We start from the raw sequence: 15,839 nt of genomic DNA on the forward strand, positions 1-15,839 counted from the left end.
CCGATGACCAGGGTGGTCTGAAGCCCCTAAGATGGAAACTAAATACTAACAACGACAAAACCAGTCTGGCGAGAATGTAACGTAACACGTAGCCGCCTTCAGCTGTTATCGCAGTTCAGTTGCTCTTAAACATAAAACCAGTTTGACAAGTATGTTACGTAACATCTCGTGCATTGAATTGGTAGCGTTCAGTTGTTACCGTAGTACATTTGCTCGTATACATAAACAGAAACCAGTTTGGCACGGATGGCGCGTGACTTACGTATTATCAAAGGGAAGCTATTCATTCACAAGAACAAGGCATACTACCTATTCTAAAAACATCGCATCTATTTACTCTCGAAAATAACTTCCGAGGATTACTAAAAGTTTGATATATAGTGGTTCGTCACATCGTTCTCTATTGCTAGAAGAAATATCTGCAGGTATACCCCTAACATTATGTATAGCGATTACATTTGAGTCATCATTAACACTTCCAGTGAAGTCATCCATAAACATAGATTTGTCAACTACCGGGCGAGTTGGCCGTGCGCGTAGAGGCGCGCGGCTGTGAGCTTGTATCCGGGAGATAGTAGGTTCGAATCCCACTATCGGCAGCCCTGAAGATGGTTTTCCGTGGTTTCCCATTTTCACACCAGGCAAATGCTGGGGCTGTACCTTAACCAAGGCCACGGCCGCTTCCTTCCAACTCCTAGGCCTTTCCCATCCCATCGTTGCCATAAGACCTATCTGTGTCGGTGCGACGTAAAGCCCCTAGCAAAAAAAAGATTTGTCAACTAGTTCTGATGCAACTCTATATCTTTTCCGATTCAGTGCGGCCGTTTCCCTTATATTGGCCGACAGGAGGAATGGTCTAGATGTCAGTTTAAAGGGCAATCGTTTAAAGCGGTAGGGTATCAACTCGTTTGATGTGTCATAGGTTACGTCCTGCCTCCGCTCGACACGATACCATAGAAATCTCGTAAGATCTCTATCATCCTCGTTGAGTGTTAATTCTAGGAATGCTTGTTGGTCGTCGCATACAATTGCCTTGCAGTGTTTTTGAATCTTAACGATGTACCTAGAATTTCCGGTAATAGGTTAGGGCCCATTTCCAGCGCGTCGTTCATCAATGATGGAGAGTCTGTTTCTTGGGAGGATGCTTCGAAGACGGCTCTGCATTTTGTGCTCCTCGCGTTGGATTTCTTCACAATGTGGTGGGGTAGGTGAAATACATCGCCAGAACAGTTGTGAGGAACAGCCTGTACCTGATCTCTCCGTATATCATCGAACATGTGTTTATGGTAAATGGACTTCAGTTCATTATTCCATTGTAGTCTATTTTCCAATGATGAGAATCGCCTTTCTGCCGTGGTGAAGTTGGAGGAAAAGAGAACGCCCCCTTTCTTAGGCAGCGAGACAAATCTCCTTCAATTTCCTTACGGTAGGTGTTATGGAAATCTTGGAGAATGGCGTGATCCTTGGGTGACAGTGCTCCCCCTTGATGTTCCTTAATGCCGATGATGTCCAACTCCCAAAACTGACGCATACTGTCATCAGAGATTTCATCTACAGCAAATGAATATGATGGGCTATTATCTGGTTGACTGTAATGCCGGATTTGTTTCCGCTTACGACGTATCCAAATATGCTTCGGGATTACATTACCGCGTATATATACACTGACTGACAGAGCAAATGCAACACCAAGAAGGAGTGGTTCGAAAGGGATGAAAGTTGGGGAAAAAACAGAGACGGCACGGACGAATAATTGATGTTTATTTCAAACCGATATGCAGGTTACACAATGCGCACGGCATCGACTCAGTAAGATGTAGGACCACCGCGAGCGGCGATGCACGCAGAAACACGTCGAGGTACAGAGTCAATAAGAGTGCGGATGGTGTCCTGAGGGATGGTTCTCCATTCTCTGTCAACCATTTGCCACAGTTGGTCGTCCGTACGAGGCTGGGGCAGAGTTTGCAAACGGCGTCCAATGAGATCCCACACGTGTTCGATTGGTGAGAGATCCGGAGAGTACGCTGGCCACGGAAGCATCTGTACACCTCGTAGAGCCTGTTGGGAGATGCGAGCAGTGTGTGGGCGGGCATTATCCTGCTGAAACAGAGCATTGGGCAGCCCCTGAAGGTACGGGAGTGCCACCGGCCGCAGCACATGCTGCACGTAGCGGTGGGCATTTAACGTGCCTTGAATACGCACTAGAGGTGACGTGGAATCATACGCAATAGCGCCCCAAACCATGATGCCGCGTTGTCTAGCGGTAGGGCGCTCCACAGTTACTGCCGGATTTGACCTTTCTCTACGCCGACGCCACACTCGTCTGCGGTGACTATCACTGACAGAACAGAAGCGTGACTCATCGGAGAACACGACGTTCCGCCATTACCTCATCCAAGTCGCTCTAGCCCGGCACCATGCCAGGCGTGCACGTCTATGCTGTGGAGTCAATGGTAGTCTTCTGAGCGGACGCCGGGAGTGCAGGCCTCCTTCAACCAATCGACGGGAAATTGTTCTGGTCGATATTGGAACAGCCAGGGTGTCTTGCACATGCTGAAGAATGGCGGTTGACGTGGCGTGCGGGGCTGCCACCGCTTGGCGGCGGATGCGCCGATCCTCGCGTGCTGACGTCACTCGGGCTGCGCCTGGACCCCTCGCACGTGCCACATGTCCCTGCGCCAACCATCTTCGCCACAGGCGCTGCACCGTGGACACATCCCTATGGGTATCGGCTGCGATTTGACGAAGCGACCAACCTGCCCTTCTCAGCCCGATCACCATACCCCTCGTAAAGTCGTCTGCCTGCTGGAAATGCCTCCGTTGACGGCGGCCAGGCATTCTTAGCTATACACGTGTCCTGTGGCACACGACAACACGTTCTACAATGACTGTCGGCTGAGAAATCACGGTACAAAGTGGGTCATTCGCCAACGCCGTGTCCCATTTATCGTTCGCTACGTGCGCAGCACAGCGGCGCATTTCACATCATGAGCATACCTCAGTGACGTCAGTCTACCCTGCAATTGGCATAAAGTTCTGACCACTCCTTGGTGTTGCATTTGCTCTGTCAGTCAGTGTATATCATGTCTTCCATCTGGCAAAAACACTGTTCAAGGATATGTCATAGAACTCTCATGCTACCAACACAACATCTATTATTATTATAACATTTCATCTAAATCTCAATGCAAAGTTAATATATAATATTCATACCTTGGTTTTGGTCATTCCCGCGGTGTATTTCCTATTACGTATATGCATCGTTTCATAAGATCCTTACCGTTTTAAATGTGACATATCATTCCTTTGAACAACAGATATTCCTTGCATTTACCACTAATCATAATATAATCCTCCGTATTACATAATATCTCCACTTATTTTGCCGTCTTATGATTCCGAAACTTCATCTCAACTACTCAATATCACACCTTAATTACCATAACATTCGATACGAAAACGTCGCGATTACTCGTATATCGCCTTGCTAAATATGTCACAATTGCATTTCACACAAAACACTTCTCAATAAAGTTATGATGCATAACCCCAAAATGAGTTTTCAATAGTACAAATACCGCTGTACAAGGAGTACATAATTATACTTATCCACTTCTGACGCGCGGTCCATCTATGACGTAATCCATTAGTATGTTCAATGCGAGATTTATCGAAATTCCACAACATATGTTAACTCTTAGCAATGAGCTGTCATCTCAAAACACTACAATCATATACTCAAGTACCTCACTGATTTATTTGACCAAAATGCGGTAATGTGTTTGCAAAGTAAATATAAATCTAATCCTATACTGCCTTATTGTATCATTAAAGACTTAAATATCTCGCATTTCACTGCATATTATCACTTGCACACTTAATTAGATGGTTTGTATCACCACTTTCAAAGCACATGCCAAATTAAATATTATATATATAGACCAAACATTATGCTACTAAATGTAAAGACTTAGCTCGTTCGTTGTTACTCCGGGGCCAGTTGTTCATCTTTGAGCGTCATGTGGTAAGCTCTGCGGTCTGGATCTGGGGTTGACCATCACTCCTCCTCTCGTTCAGAACCGAATTCTGGTGGGTCGTATTCCTCTTTCATCACGGGCTGGCCATCTGATAGGATGATGCATTTCTCATCACGGGCTGGTCATCTGGTTGAGCGACACCTCTCTCCAGGTTGGTCCATCTTACACGTCTAGCAGTTCATCATCTTGTTGGTTCTGCTGGCAACAAAAATAAATATTCCCGAGAAGAACATTGTCATAACCGTTCTTTTTCTTCCTTTGGGCTATAAACTCTAATCTCTTCGAAATTACGTATTATATATATCAGCTATCTCGGGGCAAAATCTCGTAAATTGCTCAATAACGTTTAGAATTATTCTTCTTCCAACTTGAGTATCAATAAAATAGTCTCCTTTTCGTTTATATTTCTCTAGCGAAGATCGTATGTTCCCTTCCTGCTGATGTGATAGGCTTGCTCTCGGGACTCTGCTGAGCGTATTTAATCGTATCTCGCTTAGCTATAATATTTCCGCTAATTATGGTTTCACTGTAGATTGATTATGCTGTTTGCTTTTCAACGAAAATAGCTTTTCTTCAGGAATTTCTCCTAAATCTCTTATAATTTCGTCCAATATGTTGCACGATCACAGGTCACTTCTTCACTCCTACGATTCAATTTTTTAGGTAAGTTTTTTAAACAATCTCTTCTGTTCTATTTTTTTCTTCAACACAAACTACCTGACTTTTCGCTGTTCCGCACCGCCTTCGGTATATGACCGTTCCCAGATATGCATGGCCTTCTGTTATATATCGTATCATATATTCATTGCATATTCTTTTAAATTGAGTGGGCCATACATTCCTTCGGCGCCATTTTGTAAATGTCTACGAGATGGAATGAGCACAATATATATAGTTAAAATTTGAAAAGAAAAAGAAAAACTTTGTGAAACTTACTTAATCCGCCTGCGTTTCTGGACTGGGACAGCTGGTCTCTTATTCTCCTACAGGATGGTCATCTCCGTGTTACCCCTGCATCACGTCCGGGCTGTGGTCTCAAGCCTCGGGTCCGTAGGAATAGCTGGTTAGATTACCGTCAGACGTCAATCCATCTCCATTGTAGTTGGCCATCGTGTAGCTCTCGAAATCAAGCACAAGAAACACATTTAAAACCATGATTAAATTCATAATCTTGTTATTTCCAGGTCTTCTAGGAATTATGCCTACGTTGAGCAAAGTAAATGATGACGTTGCACAAGTCACTATTTTAATTTGAATGGCATTAAAGGTATCTTCAATATTGCCTTGTTTTATAATTAGATACTCTAGATTAGCGTTTTTCAATGTCTCCACAAATAAATTTGACACACTCTAGTTCAATCCCAATCTACGCTCAACTAATCACTTCGTCTTTTCTTTGGATATTCCACTCGGAATTTCTATTACGTTTACGAGAAATATTGCGTTCTATCTTTATATTACAACTTGTTTTCCCAATAAATTAGGAAATATCTCTTTTAAAACTGCTGTTTATCTTGCATATCCATCCACTCGCAATTCTTTTTCTGGTAACTCAATGCGATATTCCACGTTCCTACTGTTGGTTTTAACAATTTAAAGTCACTGCATTGCTAAATCACGGCCACTTTAATTCCGTTGGTCTGTACTTTCTTACTTCATATTTACGGCCTGTTTGATTCCACATGTTTGTATAATTCGTATTTTCTGCCGCATGATTTCTGACACTTTGTACCTACCAGTGCATACAATGCCAGAATGCGTATCCTTTATAATCATGTTATTCTGCGTCAAAATATACCTTGGTAGATATGAACGCCCTAGTCGCTTGTTGACACGTATTTACGAAAATGAGAAGGCCCGTGGTTCGCTATTCGCATAATCGGCACAAACAGCATTTAGCTCCGACTGACTACCTGTTCGCCTACGACACGCTGCTCGCCGCACAATGCGGGGACAACACACTCGAGATCTCTCGAAATTTCTCGTGAGAAATAGTACCTGCGCTAGTCTCGAGAAATCCCGAGACCTCGTCTCAGAGTGCCCATCACTACAGAACAGAAGAGAAATTTGATCCATCAAGGGAGAGAAGAAAGGAAGAGACTTCATTTTCGATTAAAGATGAGTATAGGACGACTTACCCGGAAATACATAATATTTTTCTCTTCTGTTCATTGGGAGATCTGTCCATCATTGAAATACTTGATTGTAAGAAATGTTCATTTTTTTCTGGCGATTTTCCTGAAGAGCAATTCAGTAAAATGATTGAAGTTTATGGAAAATATTTTGATATACTACGACTTAACTCCTAATTGAGGCAATGTTCACTTTTGAACACCTCAGAGATAAGACTGCGGCTCAAATCCAGAAATTCCTATAGACCAGTGGTCTTCCCGTCCTTTATATTGATTACAACTATCTCCGCTATATCTTCATCTGTAGAACGCTCTTCCTCCGCCTTAAAGCGAATAAAATCTTCCGTCAGCAATTCTCAAAGTCAAAGCAAATACAGTAGGGACAATACGCGACATTCAGCGAGATATCGAGGGACAGCTATTAGAGCTCTCTCTAGCGGATTGACCTGAGAACTACTGATTCTGTCATAAGAGCACGTGTATGTGTGTGGGAAGTTTTTGGTGTTATTTATGCGTTTTCAGTGAGTTGACATAATTAAATAGTTGCGTGTCATTCCTTGATATCTCCTCTCAACATAAAGAAGAATGCGCGGTCTTTCTTCGGTTTCCCTCGTGACAAGAAAATGTAAGTAATATTGTGTTTGCATATATATTCTTCCAGCGACAAAGATATTTTTATAGTACTTCATAATATTCTGACCTGCTCGACCATATTTTAACTGGCTTAAAATATAATACGCATATTTTATTGTATAGTGCAGCAGTTAACCTTCAGTACCGATGTGTTGTCGTAGGTGTGATCTGTGGGTTTGATTTAATTCAGGAAAATACATATGCATGAGTGTGGCTGGTTGTGTTCCAAGTTATCCCATTTGAAATGCCGTATTGCGTTGTCAAGCACTGATGAAAATATGGGTGATTTAAGAAATGTACATATTTTGTTGAAACAATATGATGATGCAAATTTGCTTTACCCTAATGTAATGGCAGTATGACAAGTATTGCTTATAGGGAAAGTTTGAATGTTTATCAGGCTAAATTTCTGTTAGTAGGCTTCAATTTAAAAGGAAAATTGTCCAGCTCTTAAATGTAAATTCATTGAATCATGTGTGTAAGGAATGTGCCGATATTTTTGTTGAAAAGTCTTTTAATATGATACAATGCTCTTAAATGAGAAAAAAAAAGAAAAATCTAGCCGTGAACGTTTTGGCAGGAATTCTAAAGCTAAAAATGCATAAATGAAACATCAAGCCTTCTCACAGCAGTCCATTTTACATCTTGATTATATGTCTAATTTCTGTGTTTGAATAATAACCTGTTAAATAATTCATTCATTTATCCAGAATTGCTTTAGCAATTTTGAAGTTAATATCTTGGTAACACTTTCTTCCTAGACGTAACTTATTTATCCATTTCCGTGTATATATTTCCATTGATATTTGAATTTAGCGCGAATTATCAGGTCAAGTCACTAGGAGCGCCATTTGCAGCTTGTCTCCCATTTTAACAAGGCTAAATCCGAAAGTGTCGCGTATTGTCTCTACTGTATTTGGTCAAAGTCGTTTCTCCGCATTGGGAATGATGTCTATAGAGACGGATCTCCTTGTTGAGATGAAAACACATGTGAACTTCTACAGTAACGTCACCAAGGAATTCTGCAAAGAGAATCGCAAGATTGAGTTCACCTACATGTAATTAGAGTGAGTAGAATTGAAATTTACTTAATACATTGTGTTACTGCATGGTTACTAGTTGCATGCCTCGGTGGAGATTCCAGGATAAGCCACTGGAGTCGACATAGTCAAGAGAAAACTTTCATCTCCCCTGACGTCCGGTGCGTGACCATTCCACTTTCACTCGACTCAGCCAAACACACAAACTCTGCTCTGTCTCGCACGACGATCTGTGCCCTTAATATTTAATATTCAGATGAAGGTTTGAATAACACCAATAAAACGGGGTTCCCTGTGATCGATTCTTGGCAAATAGAACACAAAATGACTAATATCCTCTAAAGCCTAAACAGTGACCATTTAGCCGAGGAGACGGAAAACAACAACCAGCCCTCAGATGCAGGTAAAAACTCTGAGCAGGAAAAAAAAAATCACTGACCTGGCCGGGAATCGAAACCGAGGCGACAAAGTAAGAGGTAGGAACGCAACGTCCGCTAGTCAGCCCGGAGGCCTTCCGATTACGATGTGACGTGTCGTCAGCACGATTCTTCTCGACCGTTATTCTTGGCTTTCTAGACCGTGCCCCCGCTATTTTAATAACATGTAGGCTGTGTGTGTAGACTACAAAACCAGCCCTCAGATGCAGGTAAAAAATCTGACCAGGAATCTAATCCGGTCACGAACCAGCCCTTAGATTGTAGTAAAAAAAAGTCCCTGATCTGGCCGGGAATCGAACCCGATGCAACAAGGTAAGAGGCAGGAACGCAATCCCGTACACAGCGGCCCAACATTTTAAAATCACATCTGTTAATTATTTTTATTACAATTCTCTTATAACAGCCTCCGTGGCTCAAGCGGCAGCGCGCCGGCCTCTCACCGCTGGATACCGTGGTTCAAATCCCGGTCACTCCATGTGAGATTTGTGCTGGACAAAGCGGAGGCGGGACAGGTTTTCCTCCGGGTTCTCTGGTTTTCCCTGTCATCTTTCATTCCAGCAACACTCTCCATTCACATTCCATTTCATCTATCAGTCATTTATCATTGCCCCAGAGGAGTGCGACAGGCTTCGGCAGCCGGCACATTTCCTATCCTCGCCGCTAGATGGGGGCTTCATTCATTCCATCCCCGACCCGGTCAAATGACTGGAAATAGGCTATGGATTTTCATTTCATTTTTTCTCTTATAGCAGTACTGTAGGTAAGACTGAAAACAGGTAAGCGCTGGGTTTGCTATAGTGATGGGCAGTCTGAGACGAGGTCTCGCGCAGGCACTATTTCTCGCGAGAAATTTGGGAGATTTCGAGAGCGTTGTCCCCCCATTGTGCGGCGAGCAGCGTGTCCAAGACCTACAGATAGTCGAGCTGAATGTTGTTTGTGCCGAGTGTGCGAATAGCCAACCACGGGCCTTTTCAATTTCGTAAATACGTGTCAACAAGCGACTAGGGTGTTCATTTCTACCCAGCTCTATTTTGACGCAGTACCGTACAACATAATTATTCTGGTATTGTATGCACTGGTATGCACACGAATGAGTGGTTTAAGTACCGAACCTTACGGCTACTGTAGGTACACGTAGCTGGAACGCTAGTGGCTTTACGTCGCACCGACACAGATAGGTCTTATGGCAAAGATGGGATAGGAAAGGCCTAGGAGTTGGAACGAAGCGGTCGTGGCCTTAAGGTACAGCCCCATCATTTGCCTGGTGTGAAAATGAGAAACCACGGAAAACCATCTTCAGGGCTGCCGACAGTGGGATTCGAACCCACTATCTCCCGGATGCAAACTCACAGCTGCGCGCCACTAAGCGCACGGCCAACTCGCCCGGTACACGTACCTGGATACTAGAGGCGTGCATTATTCGAACTCGAGACGAGGCAAGATGCACCTTGCTACATGTGCAACCACCATTACGCATGAGTGGAATATGTAATAAAAATGCTTCAGTTTACTCCAATTCTTTCGACAGGTAGGTGTACAGCGTTATCAGACCCCACATTCAATATCATATTATGACCACTGCTTGTGTTTACCGATATTTTGGTGACGAAGGAAATAATTCCTTACAATGTTATAGAGTATTCGCGTCATAATTAGGTACTTCGATATATGACTGTGCAATATGAAATTGTGTCTAGTTGTACACAACAACTTGAAAGACGATGTCCGAATCGCAACGTCGTGGATGTCGGTTATTTTGAAGAGATGTCATATAGCACTGCCCGCTGTGTTGCTTAGTCAAAAGAAGTAAAATCGTCGGCAGAAATACTTCTCGGATGATCCGACACTTAAGAACACATAATATAAATGAAGAATAGTCATAGAACACCTCCGGCCCGGTCTGAATCACAAGAAGCTATCTTGCCGACAACGATTGTGAGGCATCCAGGTAGGTTTATATTCTAACTAGCGCTTTGCCCGCGGCTTCGTTCGCGTCATAGTTTAGTCATGTCCCATTATATTATTTTATTTCCCATTTTCTTTTGAAGTCCACTGAAACAACCTTATGCGTTCGACTTTCGTACGAAATGTAAGACATGAACGTAAATGATTTTTTTCCCATTCCGGCTTCGGCCGGAATTGAAAAGTTTCACGTGTGTTCCGAGTTCGCTGCTAAATGAAGTTCTCTTGTAATAACAGTAGCTTCTATTATTTTTTAACCCCGTCACACGTAATCTAGTGCCATTGCACAACTTAGGTGGTCTGAGATTACGTAACAACATTACAGGTACTCCTACTTTCAAACGAAGTTTGCGAGATGGGAATCCTGGAGGATTAATATTATTTAGGAATTCTACTGGATAATTGACAGCATCGTCCGTTTGTAATACCGTGTCGCCCGATTTAGACTCTTTCTTCTGCATCAAAATATGTAAGCAATGCTTCATTTAATTCAGGGCCTCTCAAACGCCCAAAATCTCACGCGTGCAAATCGAGGCGCAAGAGCTCCGTGTACTGTGCATCGGTCCCGCTCGGCTCGGGCCAACGCTTCGTCTCTGGGCTACTCGGCTCGGATTTGGAGCGCTACGGAGCAAGTGAGGAAGAGGGAGACAGGAGGAGCTAGCGAGACAGGCGTGGGGAAAGAGAGAGACAGCGCTATTGCTCCACATCGAGGAGGGGGGTCTGCACTCTGGTCATCCAAGCGAAGTCGTCTTTTGCACCGTGCACAGTGTATACACCAGGCGCATGCACCCTGAGAGGCCCTGATTTAATAAATTAGCCGTCTCAAAGTAAATCTGAAAAAATCCAGGATCTTGATGAGCATTTGGCAATAGACTGCCTATGGAATGCTGAATTTGACCTTGTACTTTGAAAGTTGGCATAAAGTCGGGTTGAATGACTTGCTTAGCACCAAAAGATGTCATTTGAAAACAACTGCTATGTTTTCTAATTCGATAAAAAGAATGGCCATGACGATGGATGGGCACCCATTAGTTTGCTAGTTGGTTTACGTCGCGCCGACACAGATAGGTCTTATGGCGACTATGGGAGAGAGAACGGCTGGGAGTGGGAAGGAAGCGGCCATGACCTTAATTAAGGTACAGCCCCAGCATTTGCCTGGTGTGAAAATGGGAAACCACGGAAAACCATTTTCAGTGCTGCCGACATTGGGTGCGAACCTACTATCTCCCGAATACTGGCCGCAGTTAAGCGACTGCAGCTATCGAGCTCGGTGCACCCATTAGTAACTGTACAATGGTTCAGGCGGAGATTAGGGTGGTGGCAGCTGAACCTTGCCAGAATCGCAACACATGCCTGGTGTTTCATCTTTCCTCTAGAGAGCATTGCAGAGTTGGCATTTATGGATCATTGTACCAATGGTTAACAAGCTGTTATCTTCGTAATTAATTTCAGGATCGTAAGACATCCCGGAACGAAACTTAATTTTACATGGACGCAATCGTCTTTCTTTTCGGACCCCAGGGTGATGTTGCTCATATCGCATTTGAATTATCCTGTGATATTCGCGATTATTTTGCTGGTGTGTAGCCGCCGCTGCTCTATGAAACTCGGGATTATTTTTATATGTCGGTGCCGCTGCTCTACGAACCTTGGGGTTATTATTCTGGTACGTGACTGCCGCTGCTCTGTGAACCTTGAGATTATTCTTCTGTTACGTGTCCGCTGTTGCTCTATGGACTTCGGGATTTTTGTTTTGGTATTTACTTCCAGCAATGGTACGTGCGGAAGGATTATTTTGTAAAAAAAAAGGCTGCTTCTTTTTTAAATTGTATTTTTGTCGTAGCATTTGAGTATCGAGTACGACGTTTTTCAGAAACTTTTGTAACAACGAATGAAGCACTTGTTTCTTCGCACAGACATTCATATACAGTACTTCAGAATATCCGTTAGAGATTACCAGTAAATCGCACTCTTTTTACGGGATTAGCTTCATCACTAAATGTCCAGTATAACTTTTTATCACGATAAACTTCAAAGCGGAATGGAAATATTTTGCTCGCTGCCGTCAACTCACATGTTCCACCATAAGTTGAATCTTCTGACACGAAAAGTCGGCACTATTATGAAGAGGAATAGTTATTACCAAGGTGATTTTCGCACAAAATGGAGACCACTTACGAAACAATAGCTTCACGAACTTCATTAAGCCGTAACTGAGTAGAATATATAATGTAAGAAAAATCTAAATAGACATGCACCGTCACCTACAATAGAAACAATGTTACGTGGCAACACTTCACCATTAATGTTTAGATAAGTTACTGCCATTATGCTGTGTGCGTGAAAAAGACGTTATCGCGCTGCAGTCTGTTATTTAGCTGTCTCCTTGAAATATCTTGAATCTTCTGGTATTAAATGTTTGTACTCTTCTGACGGGGAGTAGTTATTAGCAAGGATTCCCAAGGTTCAAACCCTTATTGGTCAAGAGTTCTATCACACTCGCTTCATTACTGGTCGACAATATTATGCAAGTTGCCTCCGGTCTCTCCATTAATATGAGCGACATAACTTCGAACCATAGACAGCTTTGCTAATGGCGCATGCGCGTGCCGAACTGGTACTGCTTTCGCCTAGCCTATTTTACCAGTTGTACGGATGAAACAATTCATTTAAACTGTAAGCGGCTGCATAACTCACTAACAAAATATAAAACTGTAATAAATCTCATTGATAAAACAATATTCCTCAGTTAAAAACAGGCTGCCAACAGGCAGATTCGAACCTGCAGTTTATAGTCCATAGACAACCGTTGCGTTATCAGCACAGCCTAAAACAATTTCTCACAAATTCACTCACAAACATTCGTATGTGTAGGCCTATATACTGTTAATTGTTTTTTTATTTTTAAAGGATTTGGTTTATTACCGTCTAAAATACACGGAAGCTAAGTGAATTGGCGTGTACACCTATGTGTTGGAGAAAGTGCCGCTGCCATTTTAAATTGGAAAAAGCCTAAGATTCATGCGCGCAATGCAAGCATTTCATCTCGAAAACCTTGAAAATAAATATTTCCGTTGACTTTTCAAGAAATGCAAGATTTTTGTTGTACTATTGAGACGATTTGGAAGACTGAATGAATATATCTAGAATATTGTTACAAAACGTAGATTTTGAACACAAATGTAAAACCACATGTCAGCCCTTTTCACCACGTTGAAATCGGAATTTTAAAAATTTCTTTTAAGATAGTATTTATGATATATGAAAATAAATATTATAATGAATATAAGTACAATATTTTTCACAGATATGGAGTACAACAAAAAATGTAAAATCACCTTTCATCCCTTTAAAATAGGATTTAAAAAAATCCTTAGTGCGCATCTAAGCTACGGTAGGAACATGTCCTCAAATTTTCATGCAAATATCCCCAGTAAGTTTTGCTGTGCGTTGATTGCCAGTCAGTTAGGATATCTTGCTATATATATAGCGACAGTTAATAACAGATTATACGGGTTAATCAGCTAAGTCTACCTGACATAACTCGTGAACAGGCTGGCATTTTGTTTTCACTTACGTTAATGGTATTACGGAGCTCATAGTTCAACTATGCAATGCTTTCCTAGGCTTTTGACAAAATTTATCGACACACGTTTCCATATGAGAACTGCTGATGATAACTATCAAGCTTACACTCTTAGTTACTGAGACGTCGCACAGCTCGCAGCACACGAGAATCGGTCTCGAGAGCGTTGCCCATCACCCCTGCTGAAAGAATTGGAGCAAAGTCGGGCATTTTAGCCTATATTACACGTTCCACTCATGTGTAATGGTGGTTGCATATGTAGCAAAGCACATCTTCCACGTCTCAGGTTCGAATAATGCACGCCTCTAATCAGTAGCGTAGCCAGGATTTCAGTTGGGGGAGCATTTATTTTGATAGGTGTCCAAACTGCCAGAGTTTAGGTGGTATAGAATACCTAAAAAGGAAATGAGTGTCCTTGGATCCAAGTAAGAGTGGTGGATTCGTGCGGATTCCGGAAGCTAATAGTAATCATCATCATCTTTTTATTATTATTCTTCTTGTTCCGTTTTGCCCACATCTACGGGGTCACGGGTGCGGAGTGTGTCGCACATGTGAATTTGGCCCTGTTTTACGGCCAGATGTTCTTCCCGACGCCAACCCTATATGTAGGGATGTAATCACTGTTGTGTGCTTCTTTGGTGCTTGTCTGAATATGAAGACTAAAATGGTGGGACAAACACCCAGTCCCCAAGCCAGAAAATAAATACGGTAATTTTATTATAATAATGGTCATGTGATAAGCTATAAGAGTTTAGACCCACAATCACTCTGACATTCGTCCTGTGTCCATACTCCCTGCGCTTTATAAACCTTTGAACGTTTAGTATACGAGCAAGTTCTGGAAAACCTAAATAAAAATGCTCCTTTGGACCCTTTGCAATCTGGATTTAAGACGGGTCACAGTACCGCGACAGCACTTTTGAAGGTAAGAAGAAACTCTATAGACAAACGACTGCTCACTATACTTATTCTTGACTTCAGTAGCACCTTTGACACTATAGAAATTCCGACTATGATAAAGTAATGGAACTGCTAAATTTCGACCTGGCTGCACGTAAGTTTTTTTTAGCTATTTGAGTAACCATCAACAGCGTGTAACAGTAAACGACAAGGCCTCTAAATGGAAAATGAAACTTAGTGGTGCCCCACAGGGCAGTATTCTAGGGACCTTACTTTTCTGTATTTATATCAATGACATACTATCCGTGACAGGAAATAACATATCGACACTGCAAGACAAGATATTAACAATGACCTCCGATGACTCAGTATATATTCACAACGAAATTCTCTTATACTAAACTCCACAAAATCTCAGGCAATCCTAATTGGATCACGAAAATCACTGAGCTGCTCAATGTCGCAATCCTGCCTATCCTACTGAATGGTAACATTATTCCCTACAGTAAAATGGTTAAAAATCTCGGCTTAATTATGAATGAAACACGATCTGGTCACACGAAAGAAATGCGTAAAAAGACTTTGAATGCTTCAGCCACTTAAACGGCAGAGGGATATATTTCCATTTGAGCTAAAGGCCAAACTAATACAGACACTCATTCTCCCTGTTCTTGATTATTGAGACGTTTTAGTTGATATGGCGAGAGAAGAAACACTTAAACTTCAACGAGCACTGAATTCCTGCCTGCGATTTATTTACAACATCGGGTACGATGTTCATACCACCCCAGACTATCAGGCTGTCTCATGGCTGAAGCCTGACAAACACCGGCAGCTACACATTTTAACGATGGTGTTCAGGAGTGTTAGCTGAAAGGCAGCCACTGTATATTTCTTCTAAATTCACCTTTTTATCATCATTTCACAACTTAAATACACGGTCTAGATCGTTTCTTTCTATTCCACTGCACCGCAAAAATAAAATTAATAGATCATTTGTCACATTATGGAATCCCCTGTCAGCTCAGGTCAGAGATCAAGATTTAAGGTCACCTGCCGAGACTACCTGCTGAGGACAGCTGACTGAATGGTTGAAGTGTGAATGTGTGCGT

Source organism: Anabrus simplex, chromosome 1, assembly GCF_040414725.1.
Source record: "Anabrus simplex isolate iqAnaSimp1 chromosome 1, ASM4041472v1, whole genome shotgun sequence".
In the NCBI taxonomy this organism is placed as follows: domain Eukaryota; kingdom Metazoa; phylum Arthropoda; class Insecta; order Orthoptera; family Tettigoniidae; genus Anabrus; species Anabrus simplex.